Below are 19,697 nucleotides of genomic sequence, written 5' to 3' on the forward strand. Positions count from 1 at the left end.
CAGTCAAATCGTCCAACACATGCTAGCATGGAAAGCGGACGTTAAACGATGATGATGATGATGTGTGTGTGTGTATTATATATATATATATATATATATATACATACAATTGAAATTTACAAGAAAACAAAAGACCGAAGACAGGTGTATGAACAACAAGCAGGTGTGTGTGTGTGTGTATATATATATATAATATGATGGATTCTTTCAGTTTCCATTTACCAAATCCACTCACAAGGCTTTGGTCAGCCCTTGGCCATAAAAGAAGACACCCAAAATGCCACACAGTGGGACTGAACTCAGAACTGCACATAGTTGTTCAAGTTTATACACTGGTTATGTTTTGTCCTTTACTTGTTTCAGTCAGTAGACTGCACCCATGCTGAAGTACTGTATTGAAGTGGGGTTTGTTGAACATATTGATTCTTGTATGTATTGTTTAAGCCTGGGGCTTATTCTATCACTCTCTTTTGCCAAACTGCTAATTTACAGGGAAGTAAACTGACCAACTTCAGTTGTGACAGGTAAGTGGGGAACGAACTCAAACACAAAGACATGAACACACTGATATATACAATAATCACTCGCCATACCATGGTTAACCTATTGCACAACCTCAGTATATCACGGATTTTTCTGGCTAATATATGTAAATTTATATCATGGACTCCTCAATATATCACGGGTTTCTGCAGCCCATAAATATTAATATTTTTTAAGATTTTAATTATTGCTGTAGTAAAATAAGCATTTTCACATCGAAAAATTAATAAATTAAAATGCAGTACAATATTGCACTGTATAATACATTAATTAAAATATGTTAAAAGAAAATACGTAGTGTACCATAGATGAGTAAACAAATAATCACAGATACTTTATGGAAAACGAAACTTGGGAGGTAAGTGTGTGGTGTTGTTTTGCATTTATAATAAAATAAATATATACAAATTATAAAAATAATAAAAAGATATATACAATGCAGTACTGTTTCTACTTTGTGGATTTTGGAACATAACACCCATGATAGTCACGGGATTACTGTACATACATACATATTTATATGTATATATACTACATATGTGGAAATCTGTGGGTGTGTATGTTTGTGGTGTTGTTATCTAATTCCTCTTACATTGTTTTATCGATTTTGATGAAACTTGACACGTGGGTAGAACTTGTGTCTGGAAAACTAGTGACATACTTAGATTGTTGAAAAAAATCGATAACAGGGCCCCTGGAAAGGATTCTTATATCTACTACATATAACTAATATATTATTTTTAAACATCCAAGGGAAATAACCCATTCGCTCCTGAAAGGGATCCTTATATATATAGCCAAGGGAAATAACCTGTTCATGTTTGTATATTATTTCATATAAATTAAATTGAGTATGCTTATTTCTTAGTATTTGAACTATTTGAGTTGTTTTCACAATTTATCCAGTACAACACTTAAACAAGTAAATAGTATTTTCCTAAACAATACATCCACTTATTTTGGTTAGTGTCTTATTCACAAATATACCAACATTAGCACCACTGTTGGTAATATTCTATGTGAATGCACAAAAGCCTTTTTCAGAGTTATTTATTTTGAATTGTTATTATCTCATATCTGATTAGCATGTCATTACGTAACATGCTTCACGATTTTAGTATACATACCTTATTGGTATTTCCTCATAAGTTCTATATACTCTGGGAACATATTAAGGCCCTTTTCAGAGCTACTTTATTTGAATTCTCACTATCGGGTAATTACTTTCATATTATTACATAGCTGACTTCATAATATGGGTATTCATAACTTATTGAGAATTCCTAAACACAAGATTTTGTGTAAGAGAGTTCGGTATTCTCAATAAATGCACAAAAAACATTTTAAGGACTACATACTTTGTATTCTTGTTACTGACTTAGCAAAATAATTATGAGAACGGAACCAAGGGATAAGTCCCGCTTTCCCAGGAAATACCGGGTATAATATATATATATATATATATATATATATATATATATATATTTATTTATTTATTTATACACACACACACACATGCATATATAGATATGGGACGTCACCAACAGTAGACAACATGAAATACGAAAATAATTGAGTTCAATAGGCAAACAATGAGAGAAACTAATGGAAAACAGGACAAGTAACATAAAGAACGACTCTTCATCAGTTGTTGGCTGTCTATCTACTCCTCATTTCGAGCATTGAACGACAATATGAGTCTTCGAAGACAGTTGCTACCATAAGTATCAAAATAAAATTTGGGATTTATGGTGGGTCAAAGTTGGGAACAAAAACAGGACAGTGGAGACATACAAGAAAACCAAACAAAACAAACATGGAGGGTCGTTAGACCAGAAGGAGGGTAAAATAGTGAACAAATATTTTCTTTGACAAAAGAAAAGGAAAAAGAGAGTGATAGGGGCTTCTTTCAGTTTCTGTCTACCAAATCCACTCACAAGGCTTTGGTTGGCCTGAGGCTATACTAGAAGACACTTGCCCAAGGTGCCATGTAGTGGGACTGAACCTGGAACCATGTGGTTGGGAAGCAGGCTTCTTACCACACAGTCACTCATGTGCCTATATATATTCTTTTATTTGTTTCAGTCATTTGACTGCAGCCATGCTGGAACACTACTTTTAGTTGAACAAATCAATCCCAGAGCTTATTCCTTGTAAGCCTAGTACTTATTCTACTGGTCTCTTTTGCTGAACTGCTAAGTTACGTGAATGTAAACACACCAGCATCGGTTGTCAAGCAAGCACAGACACACAAATACATATATACATACACACACACACACACACACACACACACACACACACACACATATATATATATATGACTAGCTTCTTTCAGTTTTTGTCTACCAAATCCACTCACAAGGCTTTGGTCAGCCTGAGGCTATAGTAGAAGACACTTGCCCAAGGTGCCATGCAGTGGGACTGAACCTGGAACCATGTGGTTGGGAATCAAGTTTCTTACCAAACAGCCACTTGTGCGCATATATATATATATATATATATATATATATATATATAAAAGACAGCTATGACAGGTTTGTTTCAGTTTCCATCTACTGCATCCACTCACAAGGCTTTGGTCACCTGTAGCTATAGATGAAGACACTTGCCTGAGGTGTATCACAGTAAGAAGACCACACAGTTGGGGAGCAAGCTGCTTAACCCCACAGCCCAACCTGCACCTATAGAAAAATAGAATTGGGTCATGGTTAAACATCTCAGAGGCACCATGAAAAACAATTAAGTTGGTGCTTATATTTTTAACACAGTATAATGTACTGCTCTAGCTTATCCTTACTACAATAATTTATAACAGTGTTCTCTTATAATTGTAGTCCATATCTACTACTAAGGTCAACCTATACCATTATTATCCAGTTTTCTATGTATGTGTGAAATACCACCAACCAAATGATACTATTACTACATGATCTGTTATTTAAATTTCCCTTTATAGGTAAATTTCCTTAACTGAATATCTTTCCAGGAGCTTATATTTGACCTCTGTTCTTATGAGTCAGTGGCGAACAAACAGTGACAAAGGGCATGCCTTTAGCATTTTCCATTTCTCTTCTCAAACAAATGACATGTGGTACTGATATAATGCACCAGACAGATGTATGAACTTTATTCTCAATACCCTTTTTCTTTTTTTTTTTTGTAGGTCATTTAACTACGTTAACAAGTATTCTTATTTTCTATATCTGAATTGGCTTTCAGTCTATCTCACTGAAACTTATGCAACTGAAATACAAAGAAGAAATTAAAGTATATCACTGATTAAATATTTGAAATTTTCATTTTAACATACTGAACAATAGGTAGGTTTAGGTTTGTAATCAAATTATTTATCATGTGTGAAAGGATGTACAAAATACTAACACCGTGTAAATTGGTGCACATGTGACAGATAATGTACAACATACTGAATATGTTAGAGAGAGAACTTAAAATGAAGTGTAATTACATATTAATGTGAGAAATAGTATACATTTTTATTCATGCCAGATAAAACAGAGCTAAACCTATTGCATCAACTATGCAACTCATATATAGCTCGAACTGAGGACAAGAACAAAGGTAAAAATAAACAGCTAATGCTGGGGGAGTAAACATAGTGTCTATGATAAAAAAAAAATGAGAGGGAATTCGATCCTCTGAAGAAGGGTACCATTGAAGTAAATGCTTCTATCTGGTTTATACCAACTTGCTGTATCTATTATTAGTCTTTAGTCATTTATCTGGGTCATCTACTAAAATAATTTGTAAGTTGCAATTACAGCAATTTATATAATATCTATGCTAGAAACAGGTTCGCAATCTTTAGATTTGTACAGAGATAAAAACCAGCATATACTTAAACAGGACACAGAATGACAAATATGTTTTCATTCTTCTTTTTTTTTTGTTTTTTTTTTGTCTTTTTTTGGGGTTTTTTTTTCTTCTCAGTTTAGGTTTAGCAGATGTACTAAAAGGAGAAACACAAGACATATAAACATGATGTTAAGTTAATGCAGTTAGTAATCTTAGATTTTCCTTTGAATTGAAGTCTATGCACTTTATTCCTTGATGTACTTAGGTAATGAATATTTTTGATTTTACACACATGTATAAAATCAACCCTCTGCTATCATGTGCCAGAGACTTGGATAATCATTCTATAATTAATTCAGATCAAGTAAGATAACATACACAGATATTTATTCCCTACAACGAGATTATGCTCAATATTTATCAAGAAAATTGAAGAGTGCTCATAAAAATAAGAACATGGCATCTACCACTAGGTAAAAATATTCTACAAGTATGCACATGTATGTATATTGTGATTTTGATATGTGTGGTGTGGCTCATGGCCTTGCCAATTTCTGTCAAGCCATCCAACCCACACCAACAGGGAAGAGTGACATTAAATGTTGATAATGATGTGTATATGTGTATCCAAAGTGAGGGAGTGGAACAGGTAAAATGCAGGTTACATATATTTCTTTGCTAGCTGATCCTCTGATGTAATAATTACTCTACAAGGTGTACTCAACTTAGCTAATCATCAGGCAGAGAAGGTTGCATATGTTGGACAGTCTGAAAGGAGCTGACCAAGCATGTGTCAGCATTGGTGCTATGTTCTTTGAACATCTGTGCGAAAGAGTATAGGTACCTAACAAGATTGAAAAGTCACATCTGTGCTGCTTGCATTTAATAGAGCAACAAGTGATGGCAATGTTTGAAATCAAGTTGCAGCTATCATATACATATATAATTGTGCGATCAAGATAAGAGAATGCGCCCAAAATTAAAGTGTTTGTGTGTACAATTTGTGTCTTGCAAGTAACTTTTTATATTGTCTTTCAGTTAGCAAAAAAAGTAAATTAGTAAAATCTAAAAGGATAAGAAGAAAAAATATTGTTGAGACAGAAAACAAAATGTTGTTGAAACTTTTACATGCAGTGTATATAAATACATAGACATACAAGCACGAGTGTGTGTGCGCATGCACATGCATGCATGTGTATGTATGTGTGTGAGTGCATGTATGTGTATTGTATGTATATCTATGCAGCTCTATTGTTCAGGATCACCTGACTCAACCATGTAATGAGCTGCAGAGGAGACTTGGAGCAAAGTGAGTGGGTCCATCCTAATAAAGATTATATGAACAACCCATCTGGACCCTACATAATGCTCTCCATCTCATATATATATATATATATATCTACACAGGTGAGTAGACAAATTTCAATACAACACCAAACTCCCTCACTCCTAGCAATGCCATTGCAGCCACACTAGTATACATCTGTCATGCGCATGTACGCAAATACCAAAAGCATGCATATATATGTTTACCCACATGCATGCATCAGATGAAAATACATGCATAAACGCATACATCTTCTTCCAGACAAACACACACACATTCATACTTATAAATACAGGAATGTACATACTCATGTTAGCCAATCATACACACACACAGACTTCCATACATACACCCTAAACACACATGTGCATACATGCATATGCAGCCAGCAGTAATGCACACACACTTATACATGCACACATACACACACAACTGATACACATGCAGCTGATATACACAACTGACACATACACCAACATATTTGCACAGGCAAGTACTCACACATGGTTGATTTGCACCTGCACCCATACATACACCCAGTTTAGTAAACGCACACATATGCACCAATGAGCTGATGCCATCAGTTCTCACCCACATGACAGCTTACATACATGTGCACCCTTGAACATACATACATGCATAGCAGATACAAACACATAATCATCAGAAACTCACATCTACGCACTCATACATCTGGTATATACACACTGTTGCCTGCAAGTCCCTTCAAAGACTGGCCAGACAGCAAAGCACCTTCAGCTTGCTATTCAACCATGTGGTCCAAGAAATTCTCCTTTTTAATGCATCTGGAGTTGCTGAGATGCTGATCTCATTTCTAACAACCCCACGTGACTCATCTTGACCAATTGCAGCCCAGTTTCCAGAAGCCAGCTGGGACTTCCTGCATATCTCCATTTGGTTCACTGAGCTCAGCGAGCTGAGTTTCTGTGAAGAGCCTAAAAACTTTAAGTCACATGGGGCTAAATCAAACTGTTTTAAATAACACACACACACACACACACATTAGCAGGATACTGCTCTGGTACTATGAACAAGTGATTAGAATGTCATAGGAAAGAATTGCAAGACTTAGTTTTGCCCATGGAGTTGGTAGTAGTAATTTAATTTTAAAATCTAGAAATGGCAAGTTAAGTGAGAGTAGTATTGGCTTAAATCTGAGATTATGTGAGTGCATATTAGCATGCATGCACATATATGTTGGGCATTTGTAGGATCTAGTAGATGTGTATGCGTGCATGAGTATTTGAATATTATCATGTGCAGATGGGATGTGTGTGGAGATAGAAAAGTTGCGAAAACTTATACATATAGATACACGCACACACACACACACACACACACACACATACACGCACACACATCTTCATACGCACATATATGTGTGTGTGTATGCATGGTTTTGATTCCTGGACCAGACAATGCATTGTATTCTTGAGCAAAACACTTCATTACACAGATGCTCCAGTCTACTCCATTATATAACTGGAAAATTCCACTCGGTGCAATCTCCTCTTGTTTCAGTTGTTGTAGCATGAAGGTGAGATGAAATCCTTCTGGTCATGCTTTCACCACATTGGTTCTGAAGTTGCTTTCAATGTTTAGTATATCATGTCAATCTTTATAAATTCATCAACATCTTCATCATCATCATAATCTGTTGTCAGGGCATAGCCTGTGCCACTCTAGTGTAGAAACAGATGGATGGTTGACACTGCTTTGTCTCCTAGTAGAGTATTCTTGATGGATTTGTTGACTAAGAACACTGCACCATTTACATAGCTGTACCCCTCTTCTTTCCATTAACCCTTTAGCAATCAGATTATTCTGTCAAATGAAATGCTTATTTATTTACATTGCTTGAAATTAATCATGGATTATCTTGTATTTTTGAGATTTTAATGATGTAACTGTTTATTTTTAGAACGACGTTATATGGTAGGTGTGAGAGGCAAGATCTGACCTCTTTGAACCTAAAGCAGATAGAATATTTTGGCCAGATATGGCCAGTTTAAATGCTAAGGGGTTAAGGAAGAGTAAATGTCTTTATTCAGTCTGTATTTCTCCAGTGTTCTTCCCTCTTGTTTCACAAACCTCAAGGCAATGCCTGTTGTACCCATTGATCTCATGTGTAAGGTCTTTAAGCTTTGAAAATATGGTTCCATGTGGAAATTGTGATGTTTACTCTGCCACATATTCATATTATTCCTATCAAGACACTATCAGTGCACTTTCCACATCTTCCCTGGTGGAAGATGGATGATGCAGTCACTTAAGGCGGGCTTCAACTGGTTTCAGATAGACTTACCAAGGGTTTGTTTATCACACAGCATGTTTTGGGCATATAAGTCTGGTGGAACTCATTTCTCTAGCAAGTCTGACAGTAACTTATTGTTTACCACTAGATGGCTTGCGTTGGTTGTGAATGCAAGGCCATTACAGTTTATCTAGGAACAATTCTCTCGGTCAGGGATAATATACCAAATACTATGTATATAGTTCCTCTTCCCATAGCTCCTTATACTCAAAATTACTTACATAAAAAAAGCATTGACCTAATAGCCATAGGCACCACATAACAAGCTACCTAATAGGAAATATGTAACTTATGCTCAAGAATCATTATTTAATGGGAATGAACACTAAATGATAGCAAAGGAGAGAAGGAGGAGTAAGAATTCATACAATAAAAAAAAAGTAAGAGGTGGGTAGAGAAAGGGAGGGAGGGAGTGAAAGAGTGAGTTATATAGGAAAAAGGGAAAGAGGGAGGGCATAATGAAGTCTTGTAGAAGTGTTAGGAGGTGAATGTGTCTCACACATACATCCACCTCCTGAGTTTGTATGTATAAGAGGGAATGAGGGATTGTAAGGAGTCAGTTGAGAATGGATTATGTATGAGCGTACAGGAGTGTGTGGGAATACCATTGATTTGGTTTAGCAGAATGGGCTTGTATGCATGTGTATGTGTTTTTATGTGTGTTGATTGCAATGGTGCTGATGAAGGTGTTTAGTAGAGGAAGTAGACTACATACAAATACATGAGTAAAAAACACACAGATCAGTACATAAATTTATATATAAGTTAATACATGTTTTTATATATATATATATATATATATATATATATATATATATGTGAATATATTATTTATATACCCCCTGCATTTGCATTCAATCATACTTTCACACCCAACCAACTCTTTATTACTCCAACTTCCCTTCCACCCATTCAAGCTCACTCAGACCCTAAATTTTCCTGCTTTACTACTCCTTCCTTCCTTCCCGCACTTCCTTTCTTACTATATAGCCTCTTTCTTTCTCTTTCTTTCACACCATGAATTTATATCACTGCTCCTTCCTCCAGACACCATATACTATCCTTTCCAACTAAATAACCGTTTCTTTCACTATTGTTTAATATCTGCCATCAAGGAGCTTATTAGTTCAAACATTCCTAACCTGGAATAACTATATGGAAACTGTATGGAAGCCTATCATATATCTGTTCACACTCTCCATTTTCTTTATATTATATATATTCTTTTTTTTATATTCTTTTTATTTCTTTTAGTCATTTGACTGTGGCCAAGCTGGAGTACTGTCTCAAGTCAAACAAATCAACCCCAGGACTTATTCTTTGTAAGCCTAGTACTTATTCAATCGGTTTTTTTTGCTGAACCGCTAAGTTACAGGGATGTAAACACACCAACATTGGTTGTCGAGCAATGGTGTGGGGGGACAAACACAGACACACAAACATATACATATATATATATATATACGACAGGCTTCTTTCAGTTTCCATCTACCAAATCCACTCACAAGGCTTTGGTAAGCCCAAGGCTATAGTAGAAGACACTTGCCCAAGGTGCCATGCAATGGGACTGAACCCAGAACCATGTTGTCGGTAAGCAAGCTACTTACCACACAGCCACTCCTATATCATCATCATCATCATCATCATCGTTTAACGTCCGCTTTCCATGCTAGCATGGGTTGGACGATTTGACTGAGGACTGGTGAAACCGGATGGCAACACCAGGCTCCAGTCTGATTTGGCAGAGTTTCTACAGCTGGATGCCCTTCCTAACGCCAACCACTCAGAGCACTCTATCAGTTATGATGATGGGGGTCCCAACTGATATGATCACTGGAACAGCTTGCTCGTGAAATTAATGTGCAAGTGGCTGAGCACTCCATGGACACATGTACCCTTAACATAGTTCTCAAGGAGATTTAGCATGACACAGTGTGACAAGGCTGGCCCTTTGAAATACAGGTACTACTCATTTTTACCAGCTGAGTAGACTGGAGCAACGTGGAATAAAGTGTCTTGCTCAAGGACACAACGCGTCACTGGGAATTGTACGCATAACCTTGCGATCGTGAGCCAAATGCCCTAACCACTAAGCCATGCGCCTTCACACACACATACACACACACATTTATATACATACATACATACATACATACATACATAATACTTAATAGTTGTCATATAGATAAAGACCTTACTCTAGAGCTGCTTCTATTGTGTTTGTCACCCATTGTTGCTTGACAACTGGTGTTGGTTTGTTTATGCGATTCAGCACAAGAGTCCTATAGAATAAGTACCAGCCTTAAAAAAAATAACTACTGAGGTCAATTTGTTTAACTAAACTCTTCAAGAAAGTGCCCCAGCATGACCACAGTCCAATGACTGAAACAAGTAAAAAAAAAATTTTAAATGAAAGATACATATAAGAGGAAGAAGACAAAGATTGAATGTAACACAACTTTATTATCAATTACAATTGTTTCTGTACTACTTCATTTCTAGCCACATTGTTCATAAGTAATTCCATGTGAAAGATAACATAATATGCATGGTTGAATATACCTGAATGGCACTTCATCAGACTAGCATTCAGTTATACCTTTTTACACTGAATTCAACGCCAAGAGGCATAAATGAATGCTATTAATCTTTTAATCTTTTACTTGTTTCAGTCAGTAGACTGCAGCGGTGCTGAGGCAACACCTTGAAGAAGTTTAATCAAACAAATCAACCCCAGTACTTATTTTTGAAAGCCTGGTACTTATTCTATTGGTCTCTTTAGCTGAACAGCTAAGTTACAAGGATGCAAGCACACCAACACCAGTTGTCAAACAGTGATGGGGGACAGACATAGACATAAAGACACATAGATATGTATGTATACAATGGGCTTCTTCCATCTACCAAATCCAGTCACAAGGCTTTGATTGACCCAAGGCTTTGATTGACCCAAGGCTTTGATTGACCCGAGGCTCTAGTAGAAGACACTTGCCCAAGGTCACACAGTGGGACTGGACCCTGAACCTTGTAGTTGAGAAGCAAACTTCTTACTAAACAGTCGTGCCTCCACCTATAGTGTAATCTTTTATATGGAATCATTTACATGCTGTGTGGTTAGAAATGAAGAGCTACAGACAATTATAACAAGTCGTAATCATTCTTCATCTTCTGTATATTATATCCAACTCTTCAAAATACTTACATATTGGATTTACCAGAGAGACACCCAGTGTTCCTGCACCTGTGGACTTGTAATTTTTTTAACCCTCTAGCATTCAGATTACTCTGTCAAATTTAATGTTTATTTATTACCTCCACCTTAGTGAAGGTGGCGGTATTGTTTTCAGCCATGTCTGTTTGTTTGTTTGTCCATTGGCAAGATATTTCAAGACTCATTGGATGGATTTGGATGAAACTTTCAGGGATGTTTGGCCTCATGACTGGCACAAACTGATTAGATTTTGGGATTAATCCAGTACTGAACAAGGATTCTGGAATATTTGTTATATTTACTTTACATGAAGTGTTAATGATCTTACATTGACTTTCAAGTCTTTTTCTGATTATCTCTCTTGAAAGCACACTCATGGTTTTTTTGTAAGTTATGGCAGCATTGCTGTTTCTAGTTTTATTTTTGTTTCTCTATCATTAATTTTACTCATATTTCTTATTTCTTTATTTCCCACAAGGGGCTAAACATAGATGGGACAAACAAGGACAGACAAAGGGATTAAGTCGATTACATTGACCCCAGTGCATAACTGCTACTTAATTTATCAACCCTGAAAGAATGAAAGGTAAAGTTGACCTCGGTGGAATTTGAACTCAGAACGTAGCGGCAGACGAAATACCACTAAGCATTTTGCCCAGCATGCTAACGTTTCTGCCAGCTCTCCGCCTTTTACTCGCATTTCTATCTTAGTAGAAACTGATGGATTAAGAAATCAAACTACATAAACAAACGGCAGCAAAACCTTTCAGAAATTAAATAACACTAACATATTCAGTAACAAAAGTAAATTTAATTTATCCTCAACAATTTTTAGTTTTACCAATTTTGAATATATCGCTCCTGTTTGAAACCTCTCACCTATTTGACAATTGCATTTCTAGCTCTGCCTTGAAGGAAGCTTTACTTCTTGGACTCACATTTTTGTGTGCAATGATGTTGTTAAACATCTGTTAAACCTCTGCAGGTCCTTTCCATTTTCTTTTATGCATGGATAAATTTTTCACTATAGACCTTAATGGTCGTAAAGACACTATGTCAGTGGATAGACTGAAAAAGGCCTTTATAGAGAAAACTGTTCCTGTTCCCACTGCAGACAACACACACACAGCATTACAAACATGGCCTGTACACCCACCTTCACATTCCATGACTACCAGTGGGATCGATAAGGTACTGGACAAAGATTTTGGATTATTTTTCTGGTTTTTTACTTAATTTTTGAGAGCTTTTGGGTTCATTTTTAGTATTCTCGTTCGTGAGAGCAATAGAGTTTATTTCAGATATTCTCATTTTAAAAATCATCTCTGGCTAATCATTGAGAGGACGTTGGTGTTGCCTTGGTGGAGGTTTGTACTCTCTGAGTGCTCTTGTTTACCTTGTTTTGAATTAATCTTGCATTATCTCATAGCAATGACTTTCGATCGTTTGATTGTTTAGTTTTTGAATGACATTGTAGAGTAAGTGTGAGAAGCCAGATCTGGCCAGTTTGAACATGAAACAGGTAGAATTTTTAGGCCTGATATGTCTGGTTTAAATACTAAAAGGTTAAATTTCAGTATGAGAGCGTAGTTTATGTCAACTGCTGCATTAGGAATAAATGAGTTTATAACCAATCCAGGCTTACATTATATATATGTGTGTGTGTGTGTGGATGTGTGTGTGTGTGTGTGTGTGTGTGTGTGTGTGTGTGTGTGTGTGTGTGTGCATGAGCATGTGTGTATGTATGAGGGAGTGCTGAAAAATTCATGGCTTTGGGTAAGAGAAAATACAGGAGGATCAGTTAATTATGAGTTTATTTAACATATTCCCCTCTCAGATTCACACACTTATTGCAGCAGTCCTTCAACTTTTTTAAACCCTGTAAAAGAATTTGGAAAGTTGAGCCTCCAGCCTGGCCTTTCACAATACCCTAAAAACCAGGAACTTTTCAGCAACCCCTTGTATATATATATATAGTATGCATACACATATAGTTAAAATTAAAATTATATTCACATAAAAACCTTGTAGTATGCTGTGTAAAGCATGTCCACAGTTATTGGCTATCTGATGTCTACATCAGTAGGGATGTATATGCTACTGGATTTATTTCAGGAATTCCTTGGTATCTGTGGAGTCTATATAAATAGATCAGAGATAGGATAGAAAATGGAATTCATGAGATTCTTTATTCAAATTCATTACAATTGTTTCATCCTGCATCTGTACCTTACTGGTGAGATACTGTACAATTAATTGTCTTGCATCACAGGTGCAGATTGCATCTCTTCCTGTGATGTTTTAAACAAGTACCTTGCTCTTTCTTCTCGCCCTTTCACTTAGCTCTATTAAGATATATGTTTAGTTAGGCTGCTAACAGTTTCCATAAGAAACTGAGAGAAGGACCCACTTCCCTTCAAAAAAGTAGTACAGTGAAATACACCCAATCAAAACATAGATAAATAAAGACATAAAAACATGAAACATACATGATATCAGAAAATCAAACAGGACATATAGATAGTGCTATCAATAAATTAGATATACAAAGTGTCACACAGTCTGACAGTTGTAATTCTCCGAATTGGAGTTAATTTATAACCATCACACACACATTTACATACTCACATACACTGGTGCACTCACACACTGGTATGCATACACACTGATACCTACATACTTACATATACACATGATAGACACACACATTGTTACATATGCTCACTGAAATACACACACATTCGCACACTGAGTGACATATTGACACACTGGCATACACCATCTTTGCCGATATTTGGCACACACACACATTGATACCTACAAACATTGATATATACATACTGATTCACATAGACACATTGACACACATGCACACCCTCTGATATGCACATACACTATTTCCATATGATACTACAGAAAGTGATAACAGCATAGATCAAATCGAAAAAAATTACACTGATTACAATGATAATTTCAAATTTTGGCACAAGGCCAGCAAATTCGGGGGAGTGGTATGTTGATTACACTGACCCCAGTGCTTAACTGGTACTTATTTTATTGATCTCGAAAGGACAGGAGGCAAAGTTAACCTTGGTGGAATTTGAACTCAAAATGTAAAAACAGATGACATGCTGCTAAGCATTTTGCTAGCTGGCTGCCTTATATAATGATTACAATAATAATGATAATAATGATAATAGTGATTACAATAATGATGATAATAACAATGATAATGATAATCAGAGATAACAGTGAAATTTGGAGAAGTTGCCTTGAAGGCCTGTCAAAAATACTACCATTTTGAAGTTTCTGTAAACCTCCCAGCTATATACATCACATACCAAGGACTTTAGCAAGTTCTTAACACTGCTGTATTCTTCATTGAAATACACTTGTAGGTGCATTACCCCCCTTGACAGCAAGTACACAAGCTAGCTATACAGAGATAGAGGGTGTTACACAACATTAAGGTTCAGACACCTTATCTCTTTTTCTTTCTGCACTGGGACCTCAAACTGTAAAGATGCGATCTAGCCTCTCTCAACAACCACCAGCTAGCAGATAGGAGCATAGCACAGAAGACCATGGCCTTTACACACCAACCATTCTATTTATCATTCCATTGTACATATACATGTGGCCACAATAAACGTGCTTAAGTTGCAACTTTGCTTGTATATGTTTTTCATCTGGGTTTACTACCAGTGAAATTACAGTCTTCTGAGAGTCATATTAGGTGGCTCATAACGACCTGCACCATCTAAACACTGAATGAACCTGTGGAAGAGATGGATACTGTCTTCCATTATGGAGCAGCACAACTTTGAGGCTACTTGATGAGCTGTTGGTGGAAAGGCGTACCTGGTTTGGATTAGAGACCATTCCAATTGTCTCTAACAGATTTGTTACATTTTGTCAGAAACAGAACCCATCCTGACAGGTGAAAAATCTTGAAAAACATAGGTAAAACTTCCACAGAATTGTTATTTTCACACTTTAATGTAACCAGTTCCACTGCTTCAACAAAGACACTAAAAGCTCTGCATTGAGCTCAGTGACATCAGAGAGAAGCAATTCTGAGAAAGAAATGTCTAGTCAAGCAATAAACTTAAAATCTGTTGACCTCATGAACACCACCACTTGATTCTTGGTTATTTTTAGCAGAGTCCATTCTGCTTGCAAGCATCCAGACCAGATATCTGATCTGAGAAGATAGTCCTCCTTTCTTTCCACTAGTCTTGAATGCTCTAAAAGGTATCACAAGTACTGTCTTTCCTTCACTTGACTAAGCAATAAGTACTAATGTTTAACTGTGATATTTATAAAATGAAGCAGTGAAGTTGAAGCAAAAAGGGAAGCATTTAATTCAGCCATATCCGGCCCAAACATTTTATTTGTTTTATGTTCAAACTGGCCAGATTCAGCATCTCACACCTGTTCTCCAATGTCATTCTAAAAATAAGCACTCACAGCTTTGAAATTTCCAAGCTACAAGATAATACATAATAATTTTTTTTAAATGTAAATAAATAAGCACAGGAATGGCTGTGTGGAGGCATTGTAGTGGCTATGTGGAGGTGCAGATGTGGCTGTGTAGTAAGAAGCTTGCTTCCCAATCATATGGTTCTGGGTTCAGTCCCACTGTGTAGCACCTTGGTCTTCTACTATAGCCTTGGACTAACCAAAGCTTTGTGAGTAGATTTGGTAGGTGGAAACAAAAAGAAGCCTGTAAAATATATACATCTTTTATATGCATGTATGTGTGTGTCTGTCTGTTTGTCCCTCACTGCTGCTTGACAACTGGTGCAAGTGTGTTTACATTCCCATAACTTAACAGTTCAGCAAAAGAGATCAATAGAAAAGTACCCAGCTTTAAAAAAAATGTAATGGGGTTGATTTGTTTGACTAAAAATTCCTCAAGATGGTGCCCCAGCATGACCGTAGACTACTGAGTGAAACAAGTAAAAGATAAAAAAATAAATAAACATTACATGTGACAGAGTAATCTGAATTCTAAAGGGTTAAATTACTTTTGTCGTAGTAAAGCAGAATATTTGAGCCCTGCTGTTAACCCTTACTTTGGTAAAGAAATTATGTAAAGACAGCTATTCTCAGCTGTCTTTTGGGGAATTTTCTTTCTTATCTTTGATGAGTAAATTGTTAACAAATCAAGAGGCGAGAATCGAAAACATATAAATGGATGTTTTTTGTTTGTTTTTTTTCAAGTTACTTTACATTATACTAACCATCAATGTCTTACAAGTTCTAGCACAGAATAGAGATTGCCTCAAGAAAGAGGAGGAAGTGGAGGACAACAACAAAGAAGAAGAGGAGAATAACTACAACAGCAGCAACTTGGTGGTGGTGGTGGCGATGATGATGAGTATGATGTCAGCACGGAGGCAAACAAGTGGAAATTAATAGAGGGAGATGGATGAGAATGTGAAATAAATGAACTGGATATAAAGGAGGAGAAAGAGTGAAGAAGTTGGGGGAAAATCCATCTCAGATTGGGCTATGTTTCCAGTTCGTTCAGTTTTCCACTTATAATTATTACCTCAGGTCATAATATTTTGATCGTTGCAAATGTGAACGATGATTGTGAGGTGAGTTAATGTATGTCAAAATACACTGAATTAACAACATATTAATCCTGTTCTTTTATTATTATTATTATTATTAGTTACTTTTTTCTTTTTTTGCATTACGTATTTTGCCATTGAACCAATTTAAAGATGAATCAACAAAGAAATAGAAAGCTTTATCATGAGAGAGACAGAGACAAAGACAGACAGAGAGAGCTAGACAGACAAAGTTGAGGTGAAGGTAGGAGATGGAGTCAGCCTCAATTGACATTCAAACTTGGAATGATTGATGACTCAGTAATAGTATTAAATACAAGTTGCATTAATGAAGATGAAAACTAGGTGCAAACGATTCAAATGAGTCAACTACTTGAAATAAAACATGTCGTCTTGGTCTATCACTTACTTATGCAGCAGTTTTTTTGTTTGTTTGCTTCTTTTTTTTTTTTGTCGGGCAATTGCTATAGTAACTCAGATAATACTTCTGTGAAACCAAAAATGTCTCCAATTTGATGCATTAATAATTAATATCAGAAATAAACCTCAGATTTCTCATCATACAACCATACAGATTAAATAAATGTGTTTCTCTCTTATAATAACAGTCACCATAAATCAAATTGTATTTCTAACGGTGTCAGGTGTTTTTATATTCTTTTTTAATTCTTTTTTTAACCTAATAGAACTTTGGTGTTGTGATTATTATGAATCAGTAAATGTTTTTATTTCAGCTCAACAATTTACTCAAGCAGTCCATAAAGTCAACTTCTACTCTTCCTCAACCTCTTCCTACCCACCACAACTATTGTGTGAATTAGTACAGCTGTAACTGTTAGTTTCTTTTCACAAAGCACAAAAGCTCTATATGCTAGGGAAAGAGGGAAACAGGACATTGTAATGTTCATTCTGTTCACAAAGAGTGTATGCAATACATAAACCTGTATCATCTAAGAATCAAAACTAAGTCAATTGTGACCTTGATTCGCCAGTGGGGTTACCTCTTGCTTCATGCCACAAGTTTGTTCAGTTGGGAATGTGGAATATAGCTGAGTGAAGAGTAAGTTTCTTATATAGTTTTAACTAGGCTCAAATATCTTGAGTATAAGATAGGGGAAGCTTCAGGCAATATAGTATTCATGCATTATAGTATCCATGGTAGTAAGACGTGGGCCCTGAATGCAGAGGACATGCAAAGGCTGGAGAGGAACAAAGCTGGTATGTTCTGCTGGATGTGCAATGTCAGTGTGCAGGTGTAGTATTGAGAGAGAAGTTGGACATAAGAGGAATTATATGCAGTGTGCAAGAGAGGAAATTGTGCTGGTTTGGTTATGTGATGAGGATGAATGAGGACAGTTGCATAAAGAAGTATCAATCACTTCAGATGGAGGGAAGCTGAAGAAGAGAGAGATCCAGGAAGACGTGGGACGAAGTATTGACGGCCAATCTCAAAACACTAAGCCTTTTGAAGGAGATGACAAAGGACTGAGATATGTGATGAATTGCTGTATTCAAGAAGACCCACCCACCACAACAAAATTGGGATCCTAAAACGATAGTGCCATGTAAAAGGAATCAGTATGGGTGCTGGTGCCACATAAAAAGAATCTGCAATGGTACCATGTAAGAAGCACTGGTGATGGTGCCACGTAAAAGCACCCAATACACTCTGTAAAGTGATTGGCATTAGGAAGGGCATCCAGCTGTTGAAATCAGCAAAAACAAACAATAGAACCTGGCGTGGTTCCTGGCCTTGCCATTTATTGTCAAGCTGTCCAACCCATGCCAGCATGGAAACAGACATTAAATGTTGTTGATGATGCTGATGATAATGATGGCTTTCCCCAAAATTATTGTAGCCATATTATGGTCTGAAGTTTTCAGGAGTTCACCCCTTACCCTGCAAAATTTACAAATACTATATATATTGATATCTAACACTAGCAGTAGGTTACATATTTCGTTGGAGGGTATATTTTATTAAATCAACCCTAGTCTTTCCTGCAAGAGACCTGTCTCTATTTGTCTATTATACTCTAACCTCTCCTGTGGAGGTACGTGGCTTAGTAGTTAGGGTGTTAGACTTAGGATCATAAGAGTGTGGTTTCAGTTCCTGGACCAGGCAACGTGTTGTGTTCTTAAGCAAGACACTTCATTTCATGTTGCTCCAGTCCGCTCAGCTGTCAAGAATGTACAGTAATCCTGTAACAGACTGGCATCCCATCCAGGTGGGGAATTTATATGCCATGGAAACTGGAAAGTCAGTCCTTATGAGTTGGTACAACTCAAGAAAGTAACCTCTACCTTTTTTACCTAACCTCTCCTCACTTGTCACAAAGTTGCCTCCCTCGGTACTACTCACCCCTCAGTTGAGGCAGCAGTCTTGTCTTGCAAGTTACTTGGTGACCTCCTTGTTGATAATACCACATAAAAAGCATCTAGTACATTCTCTAAAGTAGTTGGTGTTAAGAAGGGCATTTGACACTTCCTAGCCATGCCAAAGCAGAAGTAGAGCTTGGTGCATTTATCTGGCACATCAGCTTATGTTAAGCTATCCCATGCTGGCATGGAAAGCAGACATTAATTAATAATGATGGTAGTGGTCATTGTGGTGGTCGTAGTGGTGGCGGCAGCAGTGGCATCAGTGGCAGCAGCAGTTTTTGCAGTGGTGGTAGTGGTGGAGGTGATGCTGCTGCTGATGAGGAGGAGGACAATGGTGATGGTGATGATGATGATGATGATGATGATGATGATGATGATGATGACAATGAGTACTTGATTGGTACTTTATTGTGTCAATCTTGAAGGAAGAAATGAAAAGTTGACTTTGGTTTTAAATGAATAAAGAACTCTGAATACTATCATATATTTAGTTTAGCCTTC

General features: G+C 36.6%; 1 long non-coding RNA gene across 1 annotated transcript in view; it reads left to right on the plus strand.

Annotated features, from left to right (window-relative positions):
• Nucleotides 1-18,707, plus strand: part of LOC149136046 (uncharacterized) — a 42,116-nt gene extending 23,409 nt beyond the window's left edge. Inside the window, exon 3 of the long non-coding RNA XR_016241498.1 lies at nucleotides 16,968-18,707. This is a non-coding gene — a long non-coding RNA (uncharacterized LOC149136046). The remainder of the gene's footprint in view (nucleotides 1-16,967) is intronic.
• Nucleotides 18,708-19,697: the final 990 nt, after the last annotated feature.

This window comes from Octopus bimaculoides, chromosome 4 (assembly GCF_046866305.1).
Source record: "Octopus bimaculoides isolate indiv1 chromosome 4, ASM4686630v1, whole genome shotgun sequence".
Classification (NCBI taxonomy): Eukaryota; Metazoa; Mollusca; class Cephalopoda; order Octopoda; family Octopodidae; genus Octopus; species Octopus bimaculoides.